Source organism: Meleagris gallopavo, chromosome 2, assembly GCF_000146605.3.
Source record: "Meleagris gallopavo isolate NT-WF06-2002-E0010 breed Aviagen turkey brand Nicholas breeding stock chromosome 2, Turkey_5.1, whole genome shotgun sequence".
Classification (NCBI taxonomy): Eukaryota; Metazoa; Chordata; class Aves; order Galliformes; family Phasianidae; genus Meleagris; species Meleagris gallopavo.
The window spans coordinates 81,175,332-81,190,651 of record NC_015012.2 but is presented as its reverse complement, the minus strand read 5'-3'; the positions used below and the strand labels follow the sequence as shown (position 1 = coordinate 81,190,651).

The 15,320-nt window shown below is 40.4% G+C and overlaps 1 long non-coding RNA gene across 1 annotated transcript in view; it reads right to left on the bottom strand.

Moving 5' to 3' along the window:
* Positions 1-2,128: 2,128 nt before the first annotated feature.
* Positions 2,129-15,320, bottom strand: part of LOC104909928 — a 16,312-nt gene continuing 3,120 nt past the window's right edge. The window contains exons 3-4 of the long non-coding RNA XR_004158981.1: positions 12,889-13,472; positions 2,129-4,254 (exon numbers count right to left, since the gene is read on the bottom strand). This is a non-coding gene — a long non-coding RNA (uncharacterized LOC104909928). The remainder of the gene's footprint in view (positions 4,255-12,888; positions 13,473-15,320) is intronic.

The window sequence follows — 15,320 nt, the reverse complement described above, 5'->3', positions numbered from 1 at the left end:
TATTTATGTTTTAGCTGTAGTCAACTCTCATGCAATCAGTTTTCATCCTTTAGCTTACCATTGGACTAGTGGCTAGTTTCTGAGTGAATCTGATGAAGAAAAAGAGGATTGAACACCTCTTTTGTAGATTAACATCCAGAAGGAACCACTAGTTATGAAGAGATGGCGTGCCTGGTTTAGGACCTGTCTGCATTGTCATGCAGCTGAAAAAAAGGCCTCTTTCCCTGAATGAGTCATTTCCTATTTTTGTCATCAGTTACTTGCAACTATGCCTCAGCTGCCCAGAGGGATGTAGTTTGGAGTCTTTGAGATGACAATAAGCTCTGGATGTGGCGGGGCAGATCTGTACTTTGCCAGGCTTGTACGTTTTTCCCATGAACAATGTCTTCTTTCATAGATGCAGTTTATTGCTGGTTCCAGTTCTGAATAAGAGGTTGCCAGAATTCATGAAGACTTTTCAGCACCTTACTTGGTTTCATAGGGTGGTATGTGGGAGTTTAAACAGATTTCTGCAAAAAATCCTTAATAATAATAAAAAATAATTTTCAATCATCTCACAGTGTAATTGGTGCTCACATTTAGAAACTGGTGAACTTCTGGTACTTCAGTTTACCCAATTATTCCAGTACAAGAGATTACTAAGTACTAAAGCCAGGAAGATCTATTTCAATCAAATACTCTGACTTCTACATAACACAGGTCAGAGAAGTTCTTATCTCAGCCATCTTCAAAAAAAGACAGAAGATCTTAAGAACTGCAGGCTGCTATTACATCAGTTACTGACTTTTTAAACATCATGTGAGAGTGCAGTCAGTTTCTCAAGAGGAATTAATCCATTTGTGGGATGCAGCAAGGCCTAAATAAGCTGCTCAGCACTAACCTCTAATTTATATTAGGGTCCTCCACAACTCCCATAATGGACTGAAGCCAGCTGCCTGGGCCAGCGCTCAGCTTTCCTACAGCAGGGCTTCTGAACTGCAGTAGGAAAGCCATTATACTTGGCTGTAGATCCTAGAAAGGAACTCTTTGAGAGAAATACCAGGAGAGTGCTTTGCATGGCCAGATGTGGGCATCCAGGTGTCCTTAGAGATTGCCTGCTGTATCCAACTGCTGCTGCGGAAAGAGCTCCTGAGCTCCACAGGTTACATGGTGTACTTGTGAAATCCATGCAGATGCATGCGCTAGAACATCTTAAATACGTGATAGGCCTACTTAGGAACTATGCCTGTATATGCCTGGTTGGTTGGCTGAATCACTTTGAGCTGCACTGAATAGGGCTTCATTGATTCTAGTAAGAGGACTATCAAGAAAGTTGCCTTTTCTGTGGTCATTAAATGCCATTAAATAGCCATTCTCGTGCTCCATGAATAATAGATAATTATAGAACAGTAGAAGGAGGTGATGGTGTCACACATTGCTGATACATCACTACAGCATGTGTTATTTCATCACCTACAGCCTGTTCCCACCCATCACGAGGAGACAATAATAAATTCCACTCTGCTTGAGTTAAAGGACTTGACTTTTAGTCCACTTAAAGCAGAGGCATGTGCTTCAAGGGCAGTCCAGCAATAGCAACATGCAGACATGCCATGGCCAGCTGAAAATGAAGCAGACACAACCAGTGGCACCTTTGTTAGTCTAGATTAGGATCTCGCTATGGCCCTGTAAAGGATATTGTCAGCAAATGTTTTGTCTGTTTTCAAGACAGCCAACTCTGATCTTTCTTAACTGAGTTTTTGTATGTGATGGAGTGAATTTCTGTAGTCAGAATGGTGCAGTGCAGCTATTTCAAAAATCTAATTGACGTCAAGCTTGACATGACTCATGAAACTCATTGAATTCCTCCAAATTAAAAAAATGTCAATGTTAAATGATAGGCATTTGTGCAGTTCTGTACTTTGCTCTCAGAAGGACAGTTGTGGATCTCATGTGCTTTGCCATGGACAGTTTGGAGATGGCTGCCATCATTACCTCTGACAGACTCGGCAGCAATCAGTCCCTCCTGGAGGGGGCACAAGGTCATTCAATGTGGGCGGGACTGCTACCACCTGCTTTCCATCCTAGCCTTTATCATGCTTTGTATATCACCTGTGTAAACCTGTATAAATAAAAAAAGCTGGTGAAATCAATCAGAAATGCAGTTTTTATTTAGGTTGCTGATACTTCACAGATTAAGGCAGATATACAGAGAGTGAAATACAACAGCAAACAAACAAAACCAGAAACCATCAACAATACTGTCTTTCATTTTCTTATCATGGGCCCAGTGATTTTTACAGCTGTGTGGGCTAATTCACATATTTAAACTCTTGTGCATAGCACTAAAACACCAGCCCAGGCCTTGGCTGCATAGGGCAGGGCTGTTTTCTGTGTTGGCCCTTTCTGGCATTCTTTGATGTCCCTTCAGTGTCTCTTGGATGTCCCCTTCTCCCCATCCCTGCCAATTGTTTATTCTCAGTGGGAAGGCTGGAGGGAGCAGACTGCACAGCTGAAGAGTTCAGTGGCTTTGGAGTGATGAGCAATAAATGGCCCACAGTTTGTGGCATAAAACCATTTAAGATGGAGCTGAAGCATGCAACACTTCACAAACATGAGCTTGTGAGAAAACTCTGTAAGCAGTTGGTATACACAGATACACAGTTTCTGGAATGAAAGATTTTTTTTTACCTTATTGCTCCTATTATATTCCTTATCACAGGCTTCCTTAGATCAGCACAGGACAGCCTTATCACCATGGTACTGTGCACTTCTAGTCTGAAGAAAGCACTTTAGTAGAGCCTGTAAAAACCCTCCAGCCCTTTATCTGCTCAGTGCCACCCATGCATTAAGTGTTCTTGTCACCTGAATGGAGCATGCAAGGTGGCAAGTTGAAGAGCTGTAATGCAGGTGAACACTGAAGAGTGAACAAAGTATAGAAAACTCTTCTGATATGGACAAGCTGAGCTATGCTTTATCAAGTAATCTTAAGGAATATTCATTTAAGAAGTCAGGTGCAGTAACTAATATCATCTGAATATAGTAAGTGTGTGCAATATTCCAAAATTAGCTTGCTTAGCTTTGTAACATCCCATAGTACAGCCGGAACCCACGTTGCAGCCTCAGTGCAGTACAGGCAGCCTCTGATGTGCTTGGGAAAGACATCACTGTTTTTTAAATCAGTGTTTGGCCGGGCTGAATGGACCATTGGCAACCAAGTGAGTTCCCTCTGTTCAGAATAAAGAGATGAGTCAATAAGCACATCATTGTCCTTCTGCATGTGGCAAAGTGGGCCAGCAATATATTGGTGGTATTGTGCTCAAAATGCATTGAGTATTTTGATTGAATTCAGTACAGTACAGTTTACTTGTAGCACACTTGCAGAACATTAAAATGGTGGCAACTTTGTTTGTGGTGTTTTATGGTAACATTTCTTTGTAATGGGAAGCTACAGATAAGATCAGGAGATAAAGTAAACACTGGAATGAACATATGTTAAAAGAACATGCTACATGTTTGTATGCATTAGTAAATTCTTCAAATGAAACAGAATGAAAATGAAATAAAGGTTTCCGGACATACAAGAGCAGTAATTTTGAGTTTGTTGATTGCAAAAAACATCCATTGTGCTGGATGTTTTGTAAGGGAGCTGGCTTGACACGAGCGGTTCACTCTCTTGCAGTTCAGTCTCATGCAGGTATCTGCAGTTGCTAGAAATGTGAGAGATCTCCTGTTTCTGCTCCTGATGAGAATTATTATTATTTGCATTAAATTTCCATGAAATGTGTCACCCTGTAGCACAACTCATAGCTGGCCTTCAGCTGCAAAATAATCTGTAGTTCTGAGAGCATGCAAAAAGCAAACAAACACACAAATCGAAAACAAATCCCACAGCATAGTTTTAGGACTAAAAATGTAGAGTAGAAGAAATCATCCTCAGCACTGTTTTTTGAGCAGACACAGCTCCAGTATCATGGCTTTGGTTTGTTCTTACATCTACATTACAAAGGGATGCTTGTTACAGATAGTGCGAGCAGTATTCATTAGTTCTTTAAGGAGCTTGATAATTTGGTATGTTCATAGACCACAAGTTCTCAGTGCCGTCAGTTATCCACCAATATATGACTTAAACCTTCTTTCAGTATCAGTATTCCTTTATGCAGTCCTGAGATTTAATGAGGTTGGTGCTCAGATGGTGGGGTGAAAGCTAGTGATGGTTGATGTGTTTGTGTGACATTTTGAGCCAGGAAGAAAACATCAGGAAATGAATAAAACCTGTGAAAGAAATCATGATTAGCATACTGGGTATGAAAATGATGGAAAATGAGAAGTGATTCAATTAACTAAAAAACAAACAAACAAAAAAAACAACCACCACCAACAAAAAAAAACAACAGCAAAAAGCACGACAAGTACATTTCTGTCATCTGTCTGAGATACAGAAAGACGTCAACTTCCCATGCAACATCAGACGTCTTCAGCATGTGTGCCTCTAACTACTTGCTCAGAGTCCCCTGGAGAACTGTTAGGTCATGATTCACTTAATCCTAATATAAACATTTAAACTTAGGCCTGAAGAAGTGTCTCTTTCTTCAAGGGTGTGTCTCTATTAGTGTGTTAGTCTGGATCAGAAGAGTGCTTTTACCACTAACTTCCCAGTCCTTCCACCTACTGGGCTTTGGTTCACATTATGATTCACACAGTCTCAAAGCACATTAGCTTAATTTTTTTAGGTAAAACGACCTGGAAGATAAAGTACAGGAGTACACATAATGCACTCCAGGTGCAATGGGCATTCAGTCCATAGGAGTAGACTAGGGCTAGTCTCAAGAAGAAAAAGATCTCCAAAATGTTCATGTTGAAAGGGCCAGGTCCTCAACACTGACTGTTTGGCTGTACAGGTCTGCTGTCAGTTCTCACTATCCTCTAATATAAGATAAAGTGAAGAAGTGAAAAATGACCAAGAAAAGGTCCTTGCTTCTTTAACCACTGGAGAAGTTTAGGAAAACAAAATGCCTAAGCTAGCTAGCTTAAAAGTGAATGAAATGAATTGCTGCCAGATGGACTCTATACTAGTTTTACAAAATGCATTGTTAAAAAAAAAAGGAAGCATCGTTTAAACAAGCCCTTCATAGGACCTACAGTAGTGAATTAATTGAGAATGTAATGTATTTGCTGATTACTGATTACTCTTCCAGGCTTCCAGAGTTAGTATATCTATCTGAGATGGCTAATAAATTCAAAATCAGCTAACTGTGGGATTTTGTTTATAGCAGTACAGCTTCAGGGCTTCATCCAAGCATAAATTATTGTAAGCTAACTATGATATTATTACCTACAGGTTTATATGGCTGCAAAAGAACAGCACAAACTGCAAAACAAAGCATAAAGACCATTTCTAACACTAGTGACCCAAGTGCACCAGTTTCTTAAGTAAGAAGTTATATTACACACCTGATAATAAAGTATTAGCACCACTACTGGAATCCCAGTACAAAAGAGAACTCTTTAGGTTAAATCTGTAAATTGCAAGATGGCACAAGAAGCCAATGAAAAATATCACTAAACAGGGCCCTACCAGGAGCCTGGAACACACTGATATATGCTTAAAGATGGTTCTGAATTTCCATTGGTTTTGGTTCAGTCCTTTGGAGATAGTTCTTTGGAGACTTGATGGCACTTTGATGTCAAACTGTATTGGCATACCAGCTGCTGTACGGTTTTGGTACGCTACCAGCACTGCTTTAATCACAGATCCAGAGCGCTGCACCACATTGGCTGCTATGAAGAAAATTAACTCCATCCCAGTCAGATCCAGGACAGAGTCCAGATTGTCCTTCCCTCTTTGTCACCCAGGCTGCCTCAGAGCAGATTCCTGTGCCATATCCCCTGCTAGTTGATTACCCTTAAGGAAAGACAAAGTCATATTCATGGCCTACACTGGTATGACAGCCCTTGTTGTGCAGGGATGCCCAAGAACCTAAAGAGCAATTGCGCAAGGCTGGCAACTTCTGTCCCAGAGGAGAAGGAGAGGGTGCCATTCAATCAAATCTCTCCTTGTCTTGAACCTCTCAAGTCCGATGCTGGGCACCAAAAAGGACCATGGTGGGCTGCTTGCTCATTCCTCTCCTCTAGTAGGATGGAAGGAGAACGTAGGAAGAATAAAAGTGACAGAGCCTATGGGTTCAGATAAAGACAATCTAATAGGTAAAGGAAGAGAATAAAGAAAGTGAAACACGGGAGATTGCACAGGCAGACCAATGTCCTGCCAGTCTCTGAACATTGGCCCACTCCTTCTTCTCCTACCTCAGCTTTTCTTGCTGAGCATGATGCCTTATAGTGTGGCATATCACTTTGGTCCATTTGGGTCTGCTGTCCTAGCTGTGTTGCCCTCCCACTCTCCTGCCCACTTGCTTCCCTTGGGGGCTGAGTAGAAAAAAGAGAGAGCTTTGATGCTGTGCAAGCACTGCTTAGCAGCAGCCCATTGGTGTGTTTCAGCTACAAATTCAAAACACAACACCATTCAGGGCCTTTGTGAAGAAGCTCAACTTCATCCCAACCAGTTTGCTCCACCTTGGAGCAATCACTCCGAGTGGTCATTTACAAGAAGTGCCAGGTATGGCATAGTCTAAGAGTGCTGCCTTTGCTTCACAAACTTTAAGGTCTTCCTCATGCAGTGTACTTGTATACTTTCAGGGAAGTTTCATAACCATTTACCCTTCCTGTAAATAAACGGACATTGATTCTTCGGAAGAAAATGACATACTGTTTTCTGTAATATCTCCAATTAAAAAAACTACATTTGGCATGTTTCTGTAGTTTCTTTCACTTAGGATTAGTAAGCTCTTTCAACCTTTCACGTGGTTAAAATTATGCTTTCCTGAGAACACAATTCTGAGTAAATTTTAGTAAAGCTGCTACATAAATAGTATCAAAATCTTTTTTTTTTTTCCCCTGTGAATTACGTATATGTTGGAAACCTTACAAGTTGTCTGCTCTGTAAAATAGGTGTAGTATGGAAAGGAATGCATGTAGAATCACTGCAGCTCTGCAGTTTAAAAAAAATCAAAGTTTTGTACTGATTTTCTGAGTGAGTACAAAACCACCACAAATTCTAAATACAGCCTGCCAGGAGGAGCCATTACATTTTTATTTTTGCATACTATATTCAAAACTAAGGGGACAGTAGCCAATACATCTCTTAATAGCTAATATCCTTTAAAAACTGACATTTAAAAGCAATCTTTGTAATCTTTGGTTCAAAAGTATTCCTATTTCCCTTTGGTAAAATAACAGATTAATATAATTGCGGCTTCTCTGCGTGGCAACAAACCAACACAGACAGTTCTGGTCCTCTGTGGATGTCTCTGTATGTAATGCAGTTTCATATGCTGATGCAGTGCTGCTTCTTCATTCTCTAACACTTCCTTTCATTTGTAAAAGAGGTGTATGCTGAAATAACCAATAATTCTTCTATTGCAAGCATTTATCTCCTTCGAGAATGGAGAAGGCTAGCTAATCAATATAACAATATAGAGAAAATCATACAGTTTAGACGTGAACAAAAATTTACATCCTTCCTTATGCCTGCTTTTCATAACAGCAGCATCAGTCTTCCTCTCCTTGCAAATGAATGTCTTTTTTTCTTGTATTAAAGCAAGTTGCTTTTCCCAGTCAAAGACTTGCTGTACAGCCCCATGTGCAAAACCATAGGAAGCAAGCTATATCCTTGACCTTGAGTAATTCACTTCAGATCAGCTTGTGTTTGCACTGGTGCAAGTCAGATAGTGTGCATGAGTCCAGCACCATTGTTTATCCACAAAACTAAATGCAAAATGCAACAAAATAAAGTGGAAAGTCAGCATAGAGAGTGAAGAAGGGTAGATGAGATTGGTAACACTGAGAAAATGGTGTGTTTTCACTTCAGTGGGCTGTACGCACAAGATGCAGGACCAAAGCATGAATCTGTTAGTTTTCTGGCCCTAAGGTTGGCCTTGTGTGCTTGTTAGACATCTCCATAGATCTGTGAGGTGCCATCACCTGGCCTGTGCAGTACTACAGCAAGTGAAAGGCACATCAACACCACAGCCCTGTCATGAGGGCACAAACCACAGAGTCTGACAGCTCGTGGGTTTGCCTGGTGTCAGGGGAAGTTTGCATCCAGTCTACAGAAAGCCCACTGCATCCCTGTATCAGTGATGCCACATCACTGTTACCTGATGGGTACTCCTGCTGTATCTGTTCCCTGCTGAGCTGAGTCACTGGTACAAAGTGCAGAGACAGCGATCAGTTCATGTGATGTGCATGACAAGACATTCAAAATAAGAATACAGCATTGACAGTGTATTGTAGTAAAAGCCATGGCAACCTAAAGCGTTTAACTGAGAACATGCTGTGTAGGATCTCTGCCTACTAGCTTTCTTTCACTCCCACATCAAATTCTTTGTCCCTAGTGGGATGCTACCTCTGCATAGATCTAGGCTGAGCATTCCTCCAACACTAGGAAAGAGATAGCTACCAAGTTATCCTTTAGCCACTGCTCATATACCAGCTTTTGAGATTACCAACATGAAGACGTACATCATGTTGGCAGGATCTGAGCAGGCTTCTTAAGCATTAAAGGGCAAGGACAATTGAATTAGTCACCCAAACTCTGATGTCTGGTGATGCCTGAGGTATTCAGAGGAATCAGAGATGTTCAGCATAGCAAGATATGAACTAGTCTTACGGTAAACCTACATTTAAAAAGCATAATCTATTGGCCAAGCTAGAGACTTCTGGTTAAGCAGATTTATTTGAGCAAAGCACCTAAAAGGATGGAACAGGTTGGAAATTTAGGCTGTGTCTCCAAGCCCCAAGAACTTAGTGGGAAATCGAACCAACAAGCTCTGTAATAGTCAGTGACAACCCAACCAATGCAGCTCAGGGAGCCTAAGAATGATTGGACTCACTGCAGAGCAGACAGCTGATGGCTGTTTAGCTGAGGCCCTCTATGCTCACTGAAATGGGAGTTTGTAGCAGTAGGAAGAGCTATAGTCACCTGCACGAAGGCATCAATCTTAAACTGGATTCTGCTCACCTAGCCAGAACATTTTTGACAGCCATGTTCTATATCAAAATTAATAATAATAATAATAATAAAGTGTTGTGGTCTAGCTTTTGTTTTTATGGCAGTGCATTGGTTTGGATTGTGACAACTACAGCAGTGATTTATTCATGTAGAAGTCCACAGTGTAAACAGGTATCACACAAAAAAGGAATGACTTTCCTTAGTTATTAGAAATATTACAAAATGTTCCTCCTTTTCTTTTATGATAGCACAATAACAGTCATCTTTATGTTGTATCTCTCCTTTGAAATGCTCCAGTCATAAAGCCTCAAAAATTCAACTGCAGTTAGACAGGCATCATCCTGACCCAGACCGACTGTATTCCCCCATGCATTTACATCCATCTGCTATTTTCCTTCTTCTATGCCAAGATTATCTATCATCTGAGGCAAAGGAATGCCTTTTATTTTGTAGCTGTTCAGGTCTATGGAATAGGGGCTACAAGAATACAAATCATCAACATCACAGTGTCTGTGATGATTTATGCTCCCCTGCTAGCCAAAGACCTGAAATCCTTGCATACTTTTTATGAAGAGAGGCACTGCAAGTATATATTTTAAAAAAATACTAGCAGCTCTGGTAGCTGGTGAAAATGATTCAGGATAATCAATCTTTTAAGCTTTACTGCTGAGCATCACCATACTCAGCAGGAGCCAGGAGCACTAGTTATTTTCTTTAGATTAGACACAGGTGGCATCAGGTCCTCTCGTCAGCCAAAAGGAGTACAGTAAATTGGTGACTAACCAATTTTGTTTGGTGGGAAACCAATCACAAAGCAAACTGGGGCAGGTTTTATTTACGGGTGGAGCAGTTAGGCCAGGAAAGGGATCGGGGCCAGAGGAAGAGATGGGGTGTGGGGGCTTTCTGCTGGAACTTGTAAGAAATTACACCAGTCACTGTAAAAGAAGGAATCTCAGAGAAATAAGCTCGCAGTAATTAAGGTGCAGTAGCTATGGTTACTGAGGAAACGGTGAGAAAGCAAAGCTGAACCACAGCTCAGGGCACTGTATACAGTTTTAACACTAAAAGCCTAATTTTAGCTTTCTGAAATATAATGAGGAGCACAGCCCATCCACATTCCCAATTACAGTATGTATGTGTGTGTGTGTATATGTCTACACATATATATATATATAGCTATCATAGGATGAGGTGAAGACAAAGGGAATAGAAAAATGAGTCAGCTTGTAGAACATCACACAACTACGAAGTTCATCATGTCCACAGAGGAAGCAGTGCTGTGTTTTTAGTTTGACAGTTCAGGGCCAATGCCCTGGGACTTTCCCTGGGGAACTTCTATTGCCACAAAGAGGAAATGAGTGTCTTCAATTTGACCTGAGGATTTCTAAAGAGACACGAATAGCTCCCCAAGAAGGAAGTATATCTATTGCAGGCTTAGCACAACTTCCCCAGAAACGGACACGTTAACTTTAGAGCTAATGATCATAAATACTCCTAAAGTCCAGCAGGAACATGGAACTTGGCAAGTCCCACCAAAACAAAACAAAGCAAACAGAAAAACACCTGAGAAAAAGGGTAAATATTTAAGCAAATCCACATTGAACATCATAAATTTTTTTACACAGCCACTGAGCTAATTAGTGTGCGTTTTTGAAACAAGATGGGATAGTTTGGTGATCCATAGCCCAGTCCATATGGTGAGTGTTGCATTGGAGTTTACCTGCTGCACTGTTTTCCAAGTGCTGTATGCCCTACAGCCCACAGCCTAGCCACAGTCACCCCAAGGCATGGCTTTGGACCTGAATACAGCAGCAAAGCTGCATTCCCATTTTCAGTGGTAGTGTACTAAAGCCATACCTGGCTGTGCTCTCCAGCAGGCTCATTATGGTTTCCTTGACATCCAGTGTAGATATACCCTCTAAGGCTGCAATGTGAATTAGTCACCTAGGTTTCTTCTTCAATCACAAGAAGCAGGTAGCAGTACCTCACTCATCCTACGCAGCTCCTCATCACAAAACCCATTTCAAAGTGCTTATATTTCTAAGCTAGGAATCTGGACTCCCACTGTAAACTGGTTAAGACTGTAGTTTCTCTACAGTTAGGTGAAATGAGTCCCATCCCTTACCAGATACAATTCTCTGAAGGTGGAATGGACTGCTACCAGCTTGTCCCTACAAACTTGTTCTTCAAAAGGACAAGAGGAGAGTAAAGGCTATTGAGTAACTCAAGGTTGAGCAGAGTCCTCTTCTCTGACTCCAGCTTCAAGGTGAAGTAGCTTCTAATGCCACTGAGATTCTCTGAAATATCTCAGATGTCCTGGCACAACATTTTTTGTGAGACTCTCATCCTTTCAGAGTTGTATCTGGGAGCCAGAAGAACTGCATGAGGACATCTTCGCTATCACTAGACACCAAACTGCTTCTGTCTGATGGCTGAGTGGGCAACCTTCCCCCAAAGCCAGGACACAGACAAAAGAGCCTGTAGATAGATTCAGCTTGACAAAGAACAGGCATTTATGCAACCAGAATGTGTTTACAAGGTTAGCAGATAGGATAGAGGAGGTCAGGCAGGATTGCTAGTAAATAACTGAACACCTGTGCTTATGGATCTGAACTGAGCCCATAGATTCATGTTGCCTCTGTAAGCTGTTACTGGAAATTCAAAATATCTTACAAGAAAATAAAAAATTTGATGAGTTTTCACCCTGCCGTTTCCAAGAAATGGCAAAGTTTAGTTTTCTACTTTATTTTTCTGCAAGGCCCTCCTAGGCATTAGAGGTGTAGTTTGATATAGTTTATATCTATGCAGGTCTGGCTGGTGTGACACTGGAGTTATGAGTCACTGCTGCCCTTTTGGACCAAAGCAAGAATCCAGACAGACCAAGAGCAGTAACACTTATACTGGGCAAGTGAGTCAAGTCCAAAACTTGTCCATTTGACTCATGGCTAAGATGGATAAAGTTTTAATATTTATTTAAAAATAAGACAAATAATTTTCATCATGAAAATGAAGATAACATAATATATTTAGTTTTGGGGCAGTAGGTTTCCAAAGATGACTTCAGTTTCTACATTCTTTCAGCACAATGACAGTCTGAACTCAGCTGTAATACAAGCGAAATTATATGACTTCAGCTCTATTTCTTTCCAATAATGAAAAGAATAACACTTCCTTTATTCACACTAGGATACAGACCCCTGGTCTCAAACATAAAGGATTTTTTCTCTATATAATAAATAATATTAAAAAAACCTGAAGATCTGAAGATATAAGAAAAGAATTCAGAGTGAGTAAAAAACAACACTTCCTACAGACACTGGTAAGGAGCTTCATCTTAAACACTGGAGCCCTGGAATGAATCACAGGAACTCTCTCATTGTCAAAAATTTATGCATCCTATAATCCCTAAAGGAAAAAATCACATCTGATAAAAATCTTTAGACCAAAATTAGAAAGTAACAATAAAGCTGACAGAACCGTCTGAAGTACATATTTTAGCAGAGAATTATTAGAAAGTCAGCATAAAGTGCCTCTTAATCATACTCATCATGCATCTCTTGGCAGTAAATCCAAGCAACTCTGGTTTTATATATCCTCTATGGACCTTATTTTATTGCTTACTTGCTTATAAATTTAAACTAAGTATATAGGCAAAAAGTGTCTAGAATGTCACCTGGAAAAGGTAACTTCCTATCACTCATTAGGAGCCTGCTTTAAAATGTCCAGTGCTTAGAGCCAAGAGCGTGAGTTCGCAAAGCTCAAATGACTGGTCAAACCATTGGAAATATTAGTCAGTGTCAGTGTAATCATCTCAATAAAGCTGCCCGAAGTTCACTTACAAGTTTTAACCAGTGGCAGTCAAGATCTTCACAAAGGAAAACTGGTGATAAACCTCCAGTGTTCGTTGCATCCACTTATCATTTCAAGAATATCTGCAAAGAGAAGCTAACAGAAGGCATGTATGCACTACCAGGCAATGACTTTGCAATACAGTGCATACATCAGATAGCAATTGACATACTATAATTGTACAGGAGCCAATTTCTGTCAAATTCTTGGAATTCCATCTTCTTTAACTTCTACACTATTTTTTCAGGTGAGCCAGCTAAAAAGCCTACTACAGGTGCACAAACTGTAAGCAAGAGTCTTTGAAAATATATGTGGCACACTGAATTTCTCAGTTACGAGCAGTTCAAGCAAATGGCTCAGAAGTTAAGAATCTCTAAATCCCATAATTTCCTGAACCTTCCAGTTCCCCCAGGAAAGAGTGATAAACCTGGACTTCCTCCCAGCCCCACTTGCTGGAGGATGAATGGCATTACTGTCGCCAGAGCAGGATGTGAGGGAGCATGCAACACGTTCCATCAGGCGCTGTGAAGTCCCTTGTCACATGTCACAAGAGTTTCCAAGCTACTGCGCGGTGCTTAAACAAGAAAAAAGAAAAATTAATTCAGTGTTTAGAAATTAAATATCCAAATTCTCACTGTAATTATTGTTAAAATAGGTTGAAGAATCTACATACAATCCCCAAAATAGGTTTTTACACCACACACACGCATAAATTATTTTTAAAAACAGTTATTATTTCAAATGCTTAAAAACTCCTTACAAGGGACTAATTCATAACGTGGTATTGCTGGTCTTAGTAAAATGGACACTATTGTCTCCAAAAGCCTGAATTATTGTGAAATCTTAGGTGCATTATGTTGTCTGTTTCCAACTACATTTAACATTGCTTTATTACTTAAAAATACAGCCTTGAAAGTAAGATGACAAGAACTAAATGTATTTGGTCTAAAGGAATACAAATTAAAGGAAACAAGCAAGATAACTGTATAAATATTTGCACAGAAAGTAATGAAAGGAAAAGAAATATTTCCACTGGGGATTAGTTGTAATAGCGTAAGGGCTGAAGTTGAAACAGAACCAGTTCAAGCTCTGTCTCAGGAAGAAGTGTTTTTGAAGACACTACGGATGACAGGACAGAAAGGAAACTTTGTGATGCTTTTGTAGTGAATACATTGATCCTCTTCCTTTCCTCCCTCCCAGGCAACTAAAGAGAGGTTTTTCACTTCTTTCAGGCCTAATTTTTTGGGTTTTGCCATCTGATTTGCACAGTCAGAAAAAAAGGTGGCCTATGTGTCTCCTTATGAGTCACCAAAATCATTTAAGTTGTCAGACCACCACACAATTAGAAAATCTCGGGAGGTTCTGTCCTCTATTTTAGCCCATGTCAAGAACACCAGTAGAGAAGACAGCTTCCATATAACTTAAGGGAGGACATGCAGACAGATGAGGAAGGTCATGAAAACCCCATGGTACCCAGCACACTAATTGGGCAGCTTGAGACACCACGAGCCTACATGGGAAAAGGCATCCTGCAAGTCAGATGTGCTGAGGTGCTTTTAGAAAGGTGGGGTTGAGAACAAACATCAGGTGTGAAGACCCACTCGGTTCCCGGGTGAGGTATGGGGTGACGTCCTATGAAGTTAAGCTGTAGCTCATACAGAAACTCCTGCAGTTAGCCCTCAGAGCATTTATTTGCGTTTTGTGAAATGAACAGGATTCTGCCTGCATGTACAACTAAAAATTAATAATTGAGTTACTTTCTCAGAAGAGCAATACAACAAAAATCAGACCTGTTATTAACCTTAGGAAGAGCAATATGTTGCCTATACATAAACTGCAAGACTGCAGAAGTCCCCTAACACCTACCCCACCCACAATTAGCATTTATAGATCAGTCATACTGAAAGATATCCAGAAATGAACTGTAAACACAAAGGATAAGCTCCTCTAGTTAGACAAAGCCATCCATTCAGCTCCCTCCAAAACAGAATGAGATTAATTCTGCCCTGTAAAAGGCAGTGAGAAGCCCAATGCAATTCTCATTGAAAAGTATAGAAAAATGATCAGGCTCATGAAGGAAAATGAAAGACAGCTTATATTTAATGGAGAGAAATAAAACCTGTATACATAAAAAAGTACAAGTACCTTAAGTTGTAGACACATCACCAAGCTTTAAAGTTTGCTTCTGACAGATAGAACTCATGTTTGCTTTGACTGAGTGCCATACTACTGGAAGTCCCATGGGAAAACCAGAATACTGTGCAGTTGGGTTGTCTGACCTTTTCTGAGAGGCTCCTGACTCCCAGAACCATTCTCCTCACTCTCAGAAAGTTGGGAGGATTTAAGTATGAATTGAAGATGAAAAAAGTAACAGAAAGATCTAGGAAAAAGGAAGAGGGGAAGAAAAAGGAAAAGAGAAAAG